This window comes from Sebastes fasciatus, chromosome 9, assembly GCF_043250625.1.
Source record: "Sebastes fasciatus isolate fSebFas1 chromosome 9, fSebFas1.pri, whole genome shotgun sequence".
In the NCBI taxonomy this organism is placed as follows: domain Eukaryota; kingdom Metazoa; phylum Chordata; class Actinopteri; order Perciformes; family Sebastidae; genus Sebastes; species Sebastes fasciatus.
Genome location: NC_133803.1, coordinates 4,657,146 through 4,676,189, shown reverse-complemented (window position 1 = coordinate 4,676,189; position 19,044 = coordinate 4,657,146). Strand labels below are relative to the sequence as shown.

Here is a 19,044-nt window from a genome sequence, read left to right as displayed (position 1 = left end):
TCTACTCCGCTACATATGAGAGGGAAATATTGTACTTTTTACTCCACTACATTCATTTGACAGTTGCAGTTTGTTTTTTTTACATAAAAAGCACATGATATGCTTGTATGATATGATGCAGTACTATACTACAAATCTACCCAGTAGTATACAAAATATTGTCTCCAAGTTGAGGAGCTACAACACTAAAATGCTTTTTCATGCATGTGTTAGTGATAAAAACAGAATAATATAATATTCTATAATAATATGCATCCTTTTTACTTTTGATACTTTAAGTACATTTTGCTAAAACATACTTCTGTACTTTTACTTAAGTAACCTTTTGAATTTGGGACTTTTACTTGTAATGGGGTATTTTTAGACTGTGGTATTTCTACTTTTACTGAAGTAAAGTATCCAAGTACTTCTTCCAACAATGGCTACTTTATTTGAGTCATACCACTTTATGTTACTTTATAGCCTACTTCTACTCCACTACACTTATATAGCATAATTAATTATTAATTAACAATAATTAATTGTATATTAACCTATCAGTGATTATAATCCAGTAGCCTATTATTCTGAAATGGGCCATTCTGCATAATAAATATATAATAAATAAATATTATTGATGCTCATACTTTTGTACTTTTACTTGAGTAAATTATTTCTACATTGTGGTATTACCTGAGTACTTTTTGTCGTTGTCATTTACAGTACTCTAGTGCTGACATAATTAGTGATATAATTGATTAGTTCATTACTCAATATCACAACAATTTTGATAATCGGTTAATTGTTTAATTTGTTCATCAAGCGGAAATGTCAACCGTATTTGTTGCTTATCTCTTTTTATGCCATTTTAAAATGAACATTTTAATATTTTAAAGAGCTAAACTTGAGCTCAAATGATGGGTGTTTCAGTTTTTTTACATTTTATTGACTGAACAATTAATTAATTAATTGGGAAAATTATCTAAAGATGAATTGATGATGAAATAATTGTTTGACGCAGCCCTCCAGCACTCTATTAGTTTGTCTATTACGGTCACCATCTATGGTAATTGATTTCAGTTATAAAACACTAAAGATCTACTTAGGATAACATCCTTTTTGTCTCACGATGTCTGTCCAACACCTTCATCATTTATCACAGTTTACATGCGTGGCTGCCTACAGTTTGTGATGTGCCGTCAGATCGTCAGTCTGAGCTCTACGAGTGGAAAAGACAAACCCTCAGTGACAAAGGCTGTAAGGATGCAGCGGAAACTGTAGCTGCAAGACAGGTTTGTTTTGTGAAAACAGAGGCAGAGATGTGTTCAATGGATTTACTGCTTATTAAAGGCCAGCATAAACACATTTTTAAAATCCCCAAAATGACTTTTCAGATCAAAACAGGAATGAAAGGAGTAATACGGAAAGTAATAACAGGCCTTTTTTAATTAATACAAGGAAGTGCAATTAGGCCACTTATTGATATAACAGTTATGAGACCCAGCATCTCCCCAACATGACTGAGACTATTATGGGCGGCTTCCTGTGCCTCGCTGACGTAATGCCAAGGTTCTGTGTGGCAAGGCCTGTTTAACCTGTAAGTTTCAGTTTACAATAAACCAACCTGAATAAACAGGTTGTTGTAACACAGGACCGGTCTGTTCCTTCACTGACAGCTGAGTATTAAAAAGATCACATCATTTAGTTTATCACTGCGGCGGTCTTCAACATGGGACCCCGCGGTTTATCTACAGCCAAATGTGATTATATTTTTCTCATATATCTGCCTGAGGTTAGATCTTTTTGTACCTGTTTTATGAAGAATGTCATTTGCAGGGTGAAGTGTGTGAGACATTTGGGTTGTAAGTTTCCTACATGACAGAACAAGAGAAGAGAACAGCACATGTAGGAGGCAGAGCAACATCAGCAGCAGTGTTTCTCCCTGTCCAGAGAAAAAGGAAACCTGTCTCACAATTTTGAAGAATGGGATGTTTAAGTACTCAGTACACTGAAGGGACTTAAATGGAAGGGGTCCCAGAAACACAATGAACAACAAGTTAATTGTGTTATAACTGGAGCTGTCAATCGATTATAATATTTAGACGATTGTCCATACTTAATCACGATTAATTGCAAATTAATCACATTTTGTATCTGTTCAAAATGTACCTAACAGAGAAATTTGTCAAGTATTTAATACTCTTATCAACATGGGAGTGGGTAAATATGCTTCTTTATGCAACTGTATGTATATATATTTTATTGGAAATCAATTAACAACACAAAACAATGACAAATATTGTCCAGAAACCCTCACAGGTACTGCATTTAGCATAAAAAATATGCTCAAATCATAACATGGCAAACTGCAGCCCAACAGGCAACAACAGCTGTCAGTGTGTCAGTGTGCTGACTTGACTATGGCTTGCCCCCAAACTGCATGTGATTATCATGAAGTGGGCATGTCTGTAAAGGGGAGACTCGTGGGTACCCATAGAACCCATTTACATTCACATATCTGGAGGTCAGAGGTCAACGGACTCCTTTGAAAATGGCCATGATAGTTTTTCCTCTCCAAAATTTAGCGCAAGTCTGGAGCGTTATTTCGCGTCCTTCCCAACAAGCTCGTATGACACAAAAGGTACCATAGTACCAATGGATTCTTTAGGTTATAGTTTCATATGACACCAGTATCTTCACTCTAGCTTGAAATCTGAGCCCGCTACAACCTAAGTTGCAACCAAGTTGCGTTAATGCGTTAAAGAAATTGGTGGCGTTAAAACAAATTTGCATAATAACGCGTTATTAACGCGTTAACTTCGACCACCATAGTTATAACAGGCTTAGATTGGAAATAAATGTGATCATTCATAGAGGTGAGATTCATGCTGTGATAGACCAAATAAATGTTTATGACACATTGATCAGAGGTTTCACTCTCACACTTTTTTTTTTTTTTCTAAATCTTTTAAAATGTGGGTCACTGAGACAAAAACCCCTTAATCAAACGTCTGCCATGGGAGCCTTGACATGAAAAAGTTTGGGCAGCTCTGATTGCCCGAGCGAGTCTGCATCCCCCTAAACCTGTCCCAGTAAACTAATTGGCGTTACTAATAGATGGCTGGATGAACTAGCAGCCCCTGTGTGGTAATGAATTCACACGATCCGGTGTCATAGCTGAAGGACTTGTTAAAATGCAAATGAATGATGACCCTGTTATGTGTCTATCAATTTGGGGATCCACGTTAGCAGCGCATCACAATGAGCCCCTTGTTCACTGCAAGAAAAATACAATTAGGCCCACGGGCAAAGGAACAGTTCAACATGAGGCCTGTGCAGAATTTATAAAAACAGACTTTCAAAACTATTAGCTAATTTGAAGCACTAAACGGAACCATTTTGAAGGTAATTGCAGATTTAACTGAATATTAGGTAATATTGTTTCATCGGCGTGCAGGGAGATGTGATGTGTGGAGGACTCACCTCGCTGTCTGACGCTCGCTTTTGTAGCTCCTATGTATAGAGGACATTGTAAAGAGAAAGATGCACTTCAGATAGCCTTGAATGCATTGAAATCTGTTACGTGTGTGTGTGTGTGTGTGCGTGTGAATGCCTCAAGAGATTCCTGTGCAATTTTCTAAACTTCTTCTTCCACCGCTGTTGTGTTCCCCTCTCTGATCCACGTATTGTTTTGCCACTGACAGATGCCAGAATATAACCGTGAATGTGTGTGTGTGTGTGTGTGTGTGTGTGTGTGTGTGTGTGTGTGTGTGCACATCTGAGCCAAATAAGCAGAAATTATTGTTATTATGTTTGAAATTATCTGTACTACTATTTCATCCTCCCTACAGCTGAAAACTAAAGGCAAAGCAGAAGGCAGATATGCAAAACAGAGCTTGTATTCACACGTCCACTGCAGAAAGACAACAAGTTTTAGTTTTTCGGTTTAGTTCTTCTTTTTCTGCTTAAAACTGAGAGGAAATGAAATGCACACATCCAAAAATAGTATATTAGTATATTTAGAGAGAATCAGTCAGACCTTCAAACTGTTCTATATCAACTGTTTGTTTCCTTTAAATATGAATTCTGGTACGCATATAAGAAAGTTACATAGAGCCGGTGTTCATATACATATACAGCATTGTATTTAACTGATTTTCTACTTCCCACCTCTGGAGGTCGCTGTAGATCCCATGTTTTACACTCTAATTCTCTCTCTATTCAGTTTAGTTCAATGAAGCTTTGACATTTTGATCAAAAGATAATGTTGCCGAAGCACAAACACACAGGAAAATGAATAATAAATGCAGTGAAAACATTAATGTACAGGGCATGTAATGATACTCGGAATTAGAAAAAGAAAAATTAGGTGTATTCTAGGGCTGTCAATCGATTTAAAATATTTAATGTGATTAATCTCATGATTGTCCATAGTTAATCATGATTAATCGCACATTTCTTTATTTGTTCAAAATGTTCCTAAAAGGGAGATTTGTCAAGCTTTTAATACTATAATCAACATGGGAGTGGGGAAATATGCGGCTTTATGCAAATGTATGTATATATTTATTATTAGAAATCAATTAACAACACAAAACAATGTCAGTGTGTCAGTGTGCTGACTTGACTATGACTTGCCCCAAACTGCATGTGATTATCATAAAGTGGGCATGTCTGTAAAGGGGAGACTCGTGGGTACCCATAGAACCCATTTACATTCACATACCTGGAGGTCAGAGGTCAAGGGACCCCTTTGAAGATGGCAATGACAGTTTTTCCTCGCTGAAATTTGGTGTAAGTTCGGAGCGTTATTTAACCTCCTTCTTGACAAGCTAGTATGACATGATTGGTACAGATGGATTCTTTAGATTTTCTAGTTTCATATGATGTCAGTATCTTCTCTAGCTATAAAACTGAGCCCACTACGACCTATGATAGATGGATTGCATGAATGCATTAAAGAAATTAGTGGCATTTAAACAAATTTGCGTTATTATAGCGTTAACTTTAACAGCCTTAGTGTGTTCATATATGAATGTAAAGAAAACTAATTTTCTTTTTCTCTTCAGATTTTCATGTAATCTATCTATTTACATTAAGACTTACAGTTGCTGCCTTTTGTGCCACATTTGACTTGTTTTCTGTGTCTCTTCACTGTATTTGTGGTGCCTATTTCCCCCTAAAGTGCATAATTCCAATATTCAGCTTTTTATTTCAGTCCCCCTGAAGCAGATCGTCCTGAGTGCAGGTTTATTTTTTTGTCTGAAGCGAAGAAAAAGCTTTTTTTATGAATCTGGCAGGAAAAGCGATTCAGAGAAAACCTCTGGCCATCCCTGAGACATTACGACTGTGTGCTTCACCAGACAGCGCCTCTATTTGCCAGCATTAATTATATTTTGCTTGTCAACGGCTTTTTATATTCAAAGGTGTTTAACACAGACAGCTGTTTGAAAGCAAAAGGGATTCTGATGATGATCCTTATTTTTCTCAGTAAAAAATGCAGCATAAACGATGTCTCAGACGGCTTTATGGAGGATTTCTTTATTGAAAATACATTTAACCTATAACCAGTCTGCCCTCTTCTTAGGTAGGGGTGGGGGTCAGGGGATGTTCAGGGGTAGATAAATACTCAACAGTAGATGTCACATAGAAGTGGTGTACATCATCTGGAAGCTGGAAACCTGAAGATTAATGTAAGGTGCAGCTCAGCACTGTGTGACAAATTGTTCTAATCAGAAATAAAAAGTAATGAATTCATTTAAATAAATTGTAAAAGTGTAAAAGGATGTAGAACACAATGACATAAGTATATGATGTCCATTCCCATGCTCTATTATGTGTCATAAATTGTTGCAGCAATTTTTGGGTTTATACCATTTGTTACACAGATTCGATGCTAAATTTAACCATTTTTTACTACTCCAGAATTGATCAAAAAATGATCAATAATCCCTCCAAAATACCACATTAAGACACCAAGACCTTGAGGAACACCATAGAAAAAGCCATGCTGGGATTTGGTTTCAAAAACTTTTGACATTGGATGGCGAGCACTTGTGTTGTGTAAACTGCTCAGAACCCCCCTCATTGTCAATCTAGCTAGGAAAGCCATCATCCTCTGAATGCTCTAGGTCTCTAGTTTGATCCATCCATCCTCTGAATGCTCTAGGTCTCTAGTTTGATCCATCCATCCTCTGAATGCTCTAGGTCTGTAGTTTGTGGCTGTAAAGTGTCATGAGGCTGTGATTATCCTAGAGGTCACCACAGGTCATTTCATACAGTGAGGTCAAGTTTCAAAAAATAGTCTTACTACAATGAAATGTCTCCTATGGGGACTAACATCATCACACATGAATACAGTTGGGCTCATTGGATCCACAAGAGTCTCAGCTTTACAGTGATACCCCTGTGGTGGACCTAAATAGGCTTTGTTGGTTTGGATGTCAGATCACTTTGATTTCATTTGAATTAGGATACACAATATTTTTATATGATTGGATAAAGGTCCAACGTTCTATGATCGTAAAATCCAAAATGGGTGGACAAAAAGTCTCGTTGTCCCCCCTATTCCTGCGCCTATGCTCCCAAGCCTCCCCAGTATGTCCCACAGCTTGCCTCATCATGCCCGTAATGGAGGCGAGCAAGAGGGGAGACGTTCTGGGAGACACTGGCTGGCTGACAGAGGAAGAGGAATGGGAAGGGGAAGGAGGGGGGGGGCAGACAGATGTTTGAATCTCAGCCCTGGGGCGATGAGATCAATCCATCCTCCCAGGCAGAGACAGAAACCCAGAGATAGAGAGAGAGATGGATGCAATGTCTATTAGTGCATTTGGCTGCCCTCTCTCCTCTGCATCCCAGACATCAGCACATCCAAACACCCTGAATACACCTGGAGCAAGCAGCCACTGTGAGAAAGAAGAAGAGGAAGAAGAAGGTCTATCAGTGGTGTCACCTTTTACAAAGTTTGATTTTATGAGTAAAATGTCAAATTTATGACATCATACTGCAGTTTGGGGCAAGTCATAGTCAAGTCAGCACACTGACACACTGACACACTGACAGCTGTTGTTGCCTGTTGGGCTGCAGTTTGCCATGTTATGATTTCAGCATATTGTTTTATGCTAAATGCAGTACCTGTGAGGGTTTCTGGACAATATCTGTCATTGTTTTGTGTTGTTAATTAATTTCCAATAATAAATACATACATACATTTGTATATTTGTCCACTCCCATGTTGATAAGAGTATTAAATACTTGACAAATCTCACATTAAGGTACATTTTGAACAGATAAAAAATGTGCAATCAATTTAATTTAATTTATTTAATTGCGATTAAATATTTGAATCAATAGTAAGCCCTAGAATATATACTATACACTACACTTCATCTCAAACTACAAACCCAACATCCCCGAAGTTAACTCTCAGACACTCAACATGAACTCTTCGTCCGTGTCAGAACCTCCAAGAAATATTCAAGCAGCTTTTTTTTTTTTCCCCAGCTGACAGTGGGAGGAAGCCCGTCCATATAGTTTAATGATCTGATCATCTGGACCAGTGCGGCTGCTGTTGTAGGAGTCTGGAATGCAGCCATTTTGACTGAGTGTAAAATATTCATGAAGTACCAATGGTAGCCCATCTGACTGGCTGGGGAACAGCTGCTGGGTCTCTGTGCCTCTAGAGGTGCAGCATCTGTCCATTTGAGGAGAGTGAATACGCGTCGGTGTAAGTGCATGCTCGACTTTACATGTGCGTTTCTGTGTGCATGCGTGCCTTTCTAGACATGCGTGTGTGTGTGTGTGTGTGTGTGTGTGTGTGTTCGTCATGTCTCAGGGGGACTAGACATCAGGAGAAACAACTGTGTATTTAACTTGCTTATCTCCAGATGGTGGAGGATCATTTTAGGAATGATCAAAAAGCGAGTCTCAGTTTTATCAGGATCTGTACTTGTCAATCAAGTATCGCCCTTACACACACTCACACACACGCACACACACACTCACACTCACACTCACACACACACAAGGAGAGCAGCAGTAGTGCAGTCGGGCTCTGCTGTGTGTGTGATGTGTTAAAGTGAGTGCGTCTTTTGTACATCTGAAGTCTCTGCCATTCTATATGTATCTGTTTGTGTCCCAGCATCAGCACATCACAGCTCAGCAGTGTGTGTGTGTGTGTGTGTGTGTGTGTGTGTGCGTGTGTGTGGGCTGTTCGCACCCGTGCGTGTGAAGCTCACAGAGAGCTGTGCAGCTTTGGCTGTGGCTGTATGATGGACATCTGGAAGCTAAATTGGTTAATGGCGCCTCCAAGCCAACAGCCAGCCGGCCGTCCCTATCGCTGAGCTGAGAGACTGTGTGCGTGTGTGTGTGTGTGTGTGTGTGTGTGTGTGTGTGTGTGTGTGTGTGTGTGGCGGGGGTGGGCTGAAGTGGTGAGGGGACTCTACATCTGGCCAGTCGTCCTGCCACAGACAAACACCCCAAACACATTTAGGGGCTTTTCCTTTCCAAATTATTTTGTTTTGTGTTATCTTGGTACACTCCAAACAAAATCAAATTTGTTGTGTTCACACGTCCAAACTGCTGCGTTTGAGACCATAAAGAAGCAGCACATTTAGCTTTGATCACCACACCACAATCCATTGTTGCATGTGACTGAGTTAGTCTTAAAGGACCAGTGTGTAACATTTGGGTGGGATCTATTAGCAGAAATGGAATATAATGTTCATAACTATGTAGTGTATTATCACCTGAAACTAAGAATCGTTGTGTTTTCGTTAGCTTAGAATGAGTCCTTCATATCTACACAGGGAGCGGGTCCTCTTCACGGAGTCCACCATGTTTCTACAGTAGCCCAGAACGGACAAACCAAACACTGGCTCTAGAGAGAGCCTTTGAAGGCCACCGTAGTTCCTCGACATGCTTGTGAAACTGCAGTAACATGAGACGCAGAGTACAAAACCGCGGTACCGTCAGCCGCCGTCTGACTTCCGTTGTTCCTAAAGTAGTGTTATTATGGTAAGGATGGCCTCTGAGCGTTACCAGCGTTACCACGGTTTTGCACTCTGCAGCTCACGTTACCGCACTCTTGGAAAGGGAGGAGTGAGCGGAGGGGTACTCAGTTGGTTGCAATCTGCAACCACAACACGAGATGCTGCCAAATCCTACACACTGTACCTTTAATACAGCTTGATATTTAAAGCACTTCTTGATTTGAGGAACTTGAACAACCTATGTGAGCTTCCATAGTGACTCAGAAGCCCACTACTATCCAAGAACACTTTTTTGTATAAATATTATTATTTTGAATAAGCAACATAAAGACAGATAACAGAATACACAAGACTAAGAGTCTACAGCCATGCAAGTACACAGTGTACACAGTTGTACTTTAAGCTGAATGCTAACATCAGCATTTTTTTATTTTATTTGACCTTTATTTAACCAGGTAAAATCAATTGAGAACCAATTCTCATTTACAATGATGACCTGGCCAAGAGGCAGTAGCACAGTCCACACAAGTGACACAAACAGCACAGATACAATACAGTATGACAAACACATGAGAAAATGGCTAAAAACAGCATAGGTAAATTAATAAACACTATGTACAAAAAAAGGCGGATTACTGGATGTTCTTTGTAAAAATGGAAGAGAGAGAGAGAAGTGAGGGCTGGTCAGCAAGTACAGCAGTCAACTATGACTTGTTGCAGCTTTTGTTTGAACATGTTGAGAGAGGTGAGAGCTGTTAGTTTGAGCGTGTTTTGTAGTGAGTTCCAGTCATTTGCAGCGGCAAAATGAAAGGAGTTATGACCAAACACAGTACGGACTTTTGGAATGATGAGCCTAATGAAGTCACTGGATCTTAAACGGCGATTGCTGTCGGAAATGTGCAGAAGATTGGAGAGGTAGCGAGGGGTCATTCCCAAAATGGATTTGTAGACCAAGAGCAGCCAGTGTTGAAGCCGCCTGGTGTGAAGGGAGGGCCAATCCACCAATCTGTAAACATTAGCATTAGCATTAGCATTAGCATTGTCAGATTAGCATGCTAACATGCTCACATTGACAATGCTAACATGCTGATATTTAGCAGATATAATGTTTACCATGTTCGCTGTCTTAGTATAGCATGTTAGCATGCTAATGTTCGCTAATTAAACACAAACACAAAGTACGGCTCAGGATGACGGGAGTGTCATTAGTTCTGTAGTAGTTGTGAAGTAAAAAATTTAACCTTATAATCCCCAAGGTGTTTACAATTCATCCTGAGGGGAACATAAATGGCTACACCAAGTTTTCATGGTAACCCGTCGAGTAGATGTCGAGATATTTCACTAGAAAAGTGAAACCTTTGACCAGCTGGTGGCGCCAGAGGGAAAGTCAGAGGATTGTCAGAGTCAGTGGGCTTCATCCTCTGGGGACCATGAATGACCACAATTTTATGGAAATCCATCTAATTGTTGTTGAAATATTTCAGTCTGTACCAAAATGCAGGAGCGACCAACAGACACACGCTGGCGTGGCTAAAAATTAAACATTAAAGGTCTCATATTGTAAAAAGTGAGATTTTCCTGTCTTTTATATTATAAAGCAGGTTTAAGTGCTTTATAAGAACGTTTAAACTATCAAAACACTCAATATATGGAGAAATACACACAGCCCGTATTCAGAAATTGCACGTTTGAAACAAGCCGTTTGGATTTCTGATTTGTGATGTCACAAATATACAATATTTAGACCATTACACTGTTTCAAACATAAACATTCTAAATGTATCCCAGTTTATTTCCTGTTGCATTGTATGTAAATAACATCAGCTGACAGGAAGTAAACATGGACCCAAACTGTTGCCTAGCAACGCAACTCTGTTGCAATTCCATTGAAATGAACTAAAATGGAGCATTCCAGACAGAGGGTAAATACAGGTATATTAAGGCAGACAGTATGAGGAAAATAATGTTTTTTTTTAACATTAAAGCAGGTAAACATGTTCTATTAGAAACACAAAATAGAAGTATGAACCTGAACATGAGCATGATATGGGACCTTTAATTAATTCATTATAAATAATAAGAAAAACATGCATTGACAAAGAGGAAATACTAATGAATACAATCAAAATCAAACAGCAATACAGCACCAATCAGATATTACAAGTGTGTGATGTTAACATGATGTATCTGCTATAGTAGAGAGTCTAAGCAGGAACTAAAAGGAGATGGAGACCGATAATAACAGCAGTACAAGAGAGGAGGCAGAACGGAAGGTAAAGAAAAGGCCAAGGCTAAATAAAAGCTATAACAGATGAACGACCAAGTTTGTGACGTAGAACACAGAGGACTCATATCTGCCATCATTCCTTACAGCAGTAATACCCAAGAGAGTGTACTTTATTGTGATGTGACTGTGATGTAACAAGTAGAGCAAAGCACCACTGTAAAGAGTATGTATACGAGTATGTATTCCTTGTTGTCCTGTTAGAACCAGGGCTGTCAAAGTTAACGCGATAATAACGCATTAACACAACTTACGATTTTTAGGTTGTAGCGCGCTCAGTCATGAAACTAGAAAAAAACGAAAGAATCCATTGGTACCAAGGTAACATTGGTGGCAGGTGGCATGCTAGCTTGTTGCGATGGAGGCTAAATAATGCTCCAAATTTATGCTAAATTTTGGTGAGGAAAAACTGGCATGGCCATTTTCAAAGGGGTCCCTTGACCTCTGACCTCAAGATATGTGAATGAAAATGTGTTCTATGGATACTCACGAGTCTCCCCTTTACAGACATGCCCACTTTATGATAATCACATGCAGTTTGGGGCAAGTCATAGTCAAGTCAGCACACTGACACACTGACAGCTGTTGTTGCCTGTTGGGTTTGTCATGTTATGATTTGAGCATATTTTTTATGCAAAATATTTTTTACCTGTGAGGGTTTCTGGACAATATTTGTCATTGTTTTTGTGTTGTTAATTGTTTTCCAATAATAAATATATACATACATTTGCATAAAGCAGAATATTTACCCACTCCCATGTTGATAAGAGTTTTAAAAAATTAAAAGTACATTTTGAACGGATAAAAAATGTGCGATTAATTTGCGATTAATCAGGATTAAAAATTGTAATAATTTGACGTCCTAAATTAGAACACATAACAATAATAAGATCTCCAGAAGCCAGAGATATGGTCGGGCCTGCTGCAGCTGCTCGATCCATCCACGCAGAATACACATACAAACAATGAGAGAGAGAGGGAGGGAAACACTAACATGGACAGAGCTTTAAATAAACACTGCAGATGCAGAACAGGCGAGTCCAGGCCAAGAGGGCACAGACAGCAGAGTGATCTCCTCAAATCTTTATTGTGAGATCTCAGAGATCATGTTGAAATGAAAAAACGCTACTGTAGCCTCTGCTCTGTTCTGTCGGTCTGCCTGCCTGTCTGTCTCTCTCCAGTCCAGATGTCAGAGGAACTAGCCAACAGCTGCGGCAGGAAATGAGCCCCCAGGCAGTGAAAAGGCTAATACACTTCCACACAGAGACCACAACAAAACACGCGCGCACACACACACACAAAGATGAACTCAGAAGAAAGCAAGTGGATGACGGACACTGTGCGGGGGATGACACATGTAAACTTCCTTTAGGCCAAATTATTTGTTTGTTTGTAACCGAGCATCTCCGTGAGCACGTCGCTGTGCACGTGCATATGGATACTCACTATAAACATACCCATGCAATTCAATACTTTGGTACGTCTGTGTCAGTATTCGTCTGTCTTTTTTCTCCTGGATTCATCCATTTTGCGGGAAAGAGCGCGCCAGCCTGCCAGCCTGCCTGCCACATCGCCAGCCCCCGAGCCAGCGGGAACATTTGCCTTGTGGCTCCAATTCCCAGGAATGCCTAACCTGCGCCAGCTGTTGAGAACATGTTACCTGTGCCAACGATGCGCCGGCTCTGCCCACCACATCAGCTGCCGCTCTGTCTCCATCTGGGTGTGAGATTGGATTTGTGTGTGTAGCCTATTTGTTTGTTTGTAGCTTACTGTATCTTTAACTCTCCCCCACATCTGTATTTGTGCTTGCATCTGAGTGCATGAATGCACAGCCTCTCTCCCGTGTGTGTGTAGTGTGCACAGTGTGTATTGTTGTGTGTGTTCGGTGCCAGCTCTGGTGTGTATGTGTGTCTCCATCTGTGTGTGCTGGGCCTCCCTTGCCTGCATCTGGAGCAGCATTGAAGAGGCTTTCCAACGAGGCCAATGGCGGTCAGCCTGCCAAACAGCCCAGATGTTAGTTCTGTAAGCCTTGGGCTAAATGGAGGGAGCCACACTCTCATTATTCACAAATAGTAAATTGCAACCACTTTTTTTTTTTAGCAGAAGAGAGAAGGAGAGAGAATAAAAGAGGGGAAGTAAGAGAAAGACATAGAGGTGTGAAAAGAAAGACAGATGAGAGAGAGAGAGATGTCATTTGATGTGATTGTTACTGTAAGCCTCTTCACAGAGCTCATAGAACAAGTATATTAAATAAATCAGACTAACATTACTGTGTCAAGTAACCTCAAGCGTCTGCAAGTTGATTTATAAACTGACACCAGTGTCTCCCTGTAAGGTAGGAAATCAATCTAATACCTTATGACATGCTTTGGAAATAGTGTGGCAAGGTAATGTTAACGTATAATTCAGGTGCAATCTAGGTGTTATTTTCTTAGTTTTAGCCATCATTCCTGTCAGTAACAATAACATTGGCAATTGCTGAGTTGTAGGAACTAGACAGACTGGACAAGAAACACAAACCGTCAGACCAACCCGATCTCATGGAAAGGCGTATCGATAGCATGACATTACAAGGACATTTTTGCCTTTTCGCGTGTACGCATTGTTTTAGGCAACAAAACCACTCACTTTGTTTTTTTACCTTTATTTATTCATGGGGAGGGTTTACTCAGGTTCACTGAGAGCAATGCTCTCTTTTTCAGGAACGCCCTGATCACATTCACACAGTTACACATTCACACCTGGAAGCTGCCCAGTACAACCACTGTCTGATCTGCTGGCCACTGAGCAGCTCCACTTGAGCGGTTGGGGTTAAGTGCCTTGCTCAAGGGCACCTTCAGTGGTGGTAATGAGGCTGCTTTTCACTTTCCCCACCCAGATTCATCCTGCTGGTCCGGGGGATTAAACCAGCGACCTTCCAGTCTCAAGCTCGCTTCTCCATCCTTTAGGCCACCACTGCCCCCTAAGCAACAAAACCACTTAGTTAGGTTTAGGAAGAACATCATGGTTGGGCTTCAAATAAGCAAAATACATAAGGAAACAACATAATAGAAGCACGGAAAACACGTCACAAACGACACTGCAAAAGAACTCACCAACACTTTGGTCTTTTGTGTCCCATCCATCGCCCACGACCTCCACCCCATATGGAGTTTAACGCCCTTTACACTTCAGCGCCTGACTTCCCCTTTTGCTTCTGTCACAATTACTACAGTCGCTGTCAATCACCCATGTAACTAGATGATAAAACATACTTGTGGTTGTATCAGGCCCGTTCTGATCCACATCTATGAAGCTTATAACCACCCATTTATTGACCTGATAACTAGGGGTGGGAAAAAAAAATAGATTTTTTGTTTTACGATTTTGAAAAAGATTTTTTAATACCAGAATCGATATATTTGATTCATTTGAGTCTATGTGGAGGGAGAAGGAAGTTACCGCTTTTATTGTTGTAGTTTCAGTAACGTGACGTCATATCTGTTCCGTATCTGTCAACTAAAACAAACCGCAGTGAGCTGAAACGAGAATGGATCGAGATGGAGCTGACCATGGATGTGTAAAGAGAACAGAGCTGACGGGAGAGCTGGAGACGGACTTGGAGAAGTTAGCGGAAGTATACATATGTGCGGTTTTCAAAATAAAGTGTTAACAAAGGGAACTGTATATACAAAATACATCTATGGAAATAAGATTGATTGGATTATATTCACCAGAAGTATAAAACATTACATGTCCCTTATAAATTAAAAAGAAAATACCACTAATTTGTGAGGAAAATGTCTTTATTGTTTGATTTTTGGGTTGCCGGAAAAAAATTTAATAAATAATGCCTGAGAATTACTGATATATTTGACTTCAGGACATCTCTGACTGCATACATGCTGAAAATCAAACATTTTTACTGTATTAATTTAGATATTTTCCAAAGTAAAAGTCCCTAGAAGTGTATGATTTAACTGTTTCCCCATGGTCTAGTGTAAGAAAAGTTAACAAAAATTGCAATAAATTGTAATATCGAATCGCAATACTTAAAAATCGCAATATGATAGTAATGAATTGGGAGATAGGTGTATCGTCCCAGCCCTACTGATAACAGTCTACTCGGCTGCATAAGCAGTTTTTCTCACAGACTACATGTCGTACAAATGACACGCCAAAAGCGAAAACAGCGTTTTTATTGCATGCAAAATGACGATGATGATGATGTGTCATTCATACGCCATTTAGTGCGACCGGGCTGGTCAGACAATCATACAGGTTTTCAACAAATGAAACAAAGACAAACAGTAAAACTTTTACCCTTCAAGTTCAGCTTTTGAGTTCAACTTGACCTACTGTACCAGGCATGTTTCCAGACCTGGCAATTAGTTTGGTGAATACCTACAAATCATAACTCATAGAAATGACTGCCAAAACTACAATGAATAAGATATAAATTGTGTTAAACCAGACTCATTCTTTAAGAAGGCTATATGCAATTTGCAAATACTGTAATGGGCTAAAACACGCCAAACCAAAAGTATGTTTAAACCTGCATTCATTGATTTCTTTTACCTCTTGAGGGCAACAATCTGGGAACACTACATTAGAAAATTATCACCATATGAAGTTGATATGACAAACATGCTAGCAAACAGTTGCCTATTTAAAACATCCAGCAGACATGGAGCAACATTATCAGTAAGTCCAATATTCACTCTCCATCAGCTGTTTTCGTCTCCACCAACTCCTGAGGAAAAAGTATTTTTTGTTGCTGATGAGCGCCGTGAGAGTGAACCAAAACAGTGTAGCTGAAAGATGCTAAAACGCTCCGTAGAGCTGAGGGTATGTATTGATTCGTGTACATAGACACAAATTTCTTTTTTTTTCATGATGTTCAGCACAAAATCAATTTGTATGTAATGCACATAATTGTGAACCGGGAAGTATAAAGAGCGGCAAACGGCGTGTATGGAGGAGGTTGGAGTGGATGGGTGGGTCAAAAAAAACAGGACTTACACCAGTGGTCTCAAACTCAATTTACCTGGGGGCCGCTGGAGGCAGAGTCTGGGTGAGGCTGGGCCGCATCAGGTATTCCACAAAAAAAGCTTTGTTAAAAAAAAAACAATCTTCTCAAACGTCATTATTAACAGTTCTTTAACTTGAATGGGTTCTTCTGAACATGGCCTCTATTGCGTCTCCCACTTTTCCTGAAATTGTCTGTGCTCGTCACCAACCTTTCTCTTCACTGCAGGCTTTGAAAAAGACATGATTGGGGCTGTGTGACAAGATATATATTCATTCCACTTGGTGTCACTCCACAATAAAGTTGTGCCTGCTGTGTTTGTGTTGCTCTGCAATTACACCACCAAACCGCTAGTTGGCGGCGGCGTCTCTATGAGTTTCCTCTTCTTCTTGTACTACAAACAGAAACTGAGCGGAGTTGGAGCTAATAACTGTTGAACCACAGAACTTTTACTGACATTACTGCAACGCCGAAAAGAGAAAATATATCTGAGTCGATTTGTGTGAACAAACATTGAAAAGATGGAGGCAGAGAGAAGTAGAACTTGGTCTTGGCCGCTCAGCATCGCTGAGAGACTGGACCAATCACAGCTGTTGCGGTCTGCGTCGCCGCGACGTGTAGTTACATTTCTGGAGAGGTGCACGTCAGGCTACGGCGTCGATTCAACGCAGAAGTATAAATCAAGCTTTAATCAAGCTTATGCGATGTTACACGGGCGCTGCCATAGTTGTTGTGAAATGTTTCTCTGCTTGCATCAAGCCCGGCCGATTGCCCGCCCCCGGGAGCCATATACCCCACTGTGATTGGTAGGTTCGTTCAGCTCGGGCTCGCGCAACAAAGGGACTTTCCACGGCAAACTGCCATTCACATAAAACTCGCGGGCTGAGGGCGCCTGGTTAGCTCAGTTGGTAGAGCGGGCGCCCATGTAACAAGACTTAGTCGTGACCGCGGCGGCCCGGGTTCGAATCCGGCCTGTGGCCCTTTCCGCATGCACTCTCTCTCTCCCCCCTTTCCAAGACTCTATCCACTGTCCTGTCAATAAAAATGAAAAAATGCCCCCCAAAAAAAAAACTTTATAAAAAAAAAAATGTTAAAAAAATTTGCGGGCCGCACTAACATTAAACTTTCATATCAAGGTGGGGGCCACAAAATATCGTCTTGCGGGCCGCGAGTTTGAGACCCCTGACTTACACCCAGGAGACCAGTGTTCGTGTCTTGTGTGAAACCACGATCAATGTTGATTTATTTGTCACATAACTTCCGTACTTAAAGTGGCAGTAGGCAGTATATTTTTGGCATCATTGTGCAAAAATTCCATAATAACCTTTCAGCATATTGTAATTCAAGTGTTCTGAGAGAAATATAGACTTCTGCTCCTCCTCATGGCTCTGTTTTCAGACTTTAGAAAATCTAGCCCGTGACGGAAGACTTTGACCAATCACAGGTCATTTCATTGAGAGAGCGTTCCTATTGGCTGTGCTCCGGTCATGTGACCGGAACTTGGTGTTCCTTCACCAGATTTCACAATGGCGGCGGCGTCACAAACTTTCTCATTTTACAGCTAATCCGTGCACTACAAGATGATTCTGAAAACATTTGAGGAAAGAAATAGGCATTAACGTAACATAATATTGATTCATATTTGATCAGCGCTGCCTAATTTGACCGTTTGGTCGGCGTTCGCGAGTGATTGACAGACGGCTCTTATAGACAGCTGATGGACAGCAGACCTCAGATCAGCTCTAACTGCTTGTTTTCCTCCGGTCTGTGAAATCTTTCAGATGCGGTTAGGAGCACCACAAAGAGGAACATTACCTGTTTCATGTATTACTTTCACGATATAGCGACCGTTTTATAAAAATAATTTATATTTTCTCCAATCTCGCCTACTTCAGCTTAATTAATCTTAATTAATCTCTTTTAATCCAAACTGTGATCTTTTCCTAAACCTAACTTAGTAGTTTGTTGCCAGAGCCTAACCAAGTCAATCTTTTCCTAGACCTAGCGGAGTAGTTTTATTTATCATGCGTTGCTGGACACTTGTAGGAAAACGCACGAAAAATACGTTGTTTAAAGTCGCGCTGAGCGTCATTATTGTCGTACACAAATCAAATAAATTCAATTTCATGACAATTTATGGAACTACCGTGAGACTGTGTTGAAATGGCATCACAGAATCCTCTCTGACCTTCCTGTGAACTCTAAAGTCACTGTTTTCTAAACAACAGAAAGCCAACGTCCCTCCAAAATATTCCTTTTGGTAAACAGGAGAGCAGTTTTGAAATAAAAAAACAAAAACACAACATGTTCATTCACCATCTAACGGTCGGACTCAATTAGCTTGATCATCTGGACGAGTGTAGCTGTGATGTTGGGGCAGATTTGTGTGTGTGTGTGTGTGTGTGTGTGTGTGTGTGTGTGTGTGTGTACTATGGTAACCACAGAGGTGGCATCTGCCAAGGCGCTTTAGCTCTGTTTGTTAGATCCATGTGTGTGCACTTCCACAGGGCTTAGAGAACGTCCCGTCCCCCCCCCCCCACCCCCCCCTCCCACCCACCCATATGGTGAGCTGTCACTGGGGCGACTCGGAGCAGCCCTCCCCTGTGTGGGACCTCCAGCCAGCCATCAGACTGACCGAGTAAACAACAACAACTGGACATGGGGTTGATGATGATGCTGTATTCATTGTGATATTTTTTTGGGGGGGGAATAGGATATTATCTACTTAACCTGTGACAAAACACCATATCAGAATGATCTTTTTCTCACGTGAATTAGCTGGG

The 19,044-nt window shown here is 40.6% G+C and overlaps 1 protein-coding gene across 4 annotated transcripts in view; it reads left to right on the top strand.

Annotated features, from left to right (window-relative positions):
- Positions 1–19,044, top strand: part of LOC141773667 (echinoderm microtubule-associated protein-like 6) — a 512,018-nt gene that overhangs the window by 482,358 nt on the left and 10,616 nt on the right. The window lies entirely within an intron of this gene.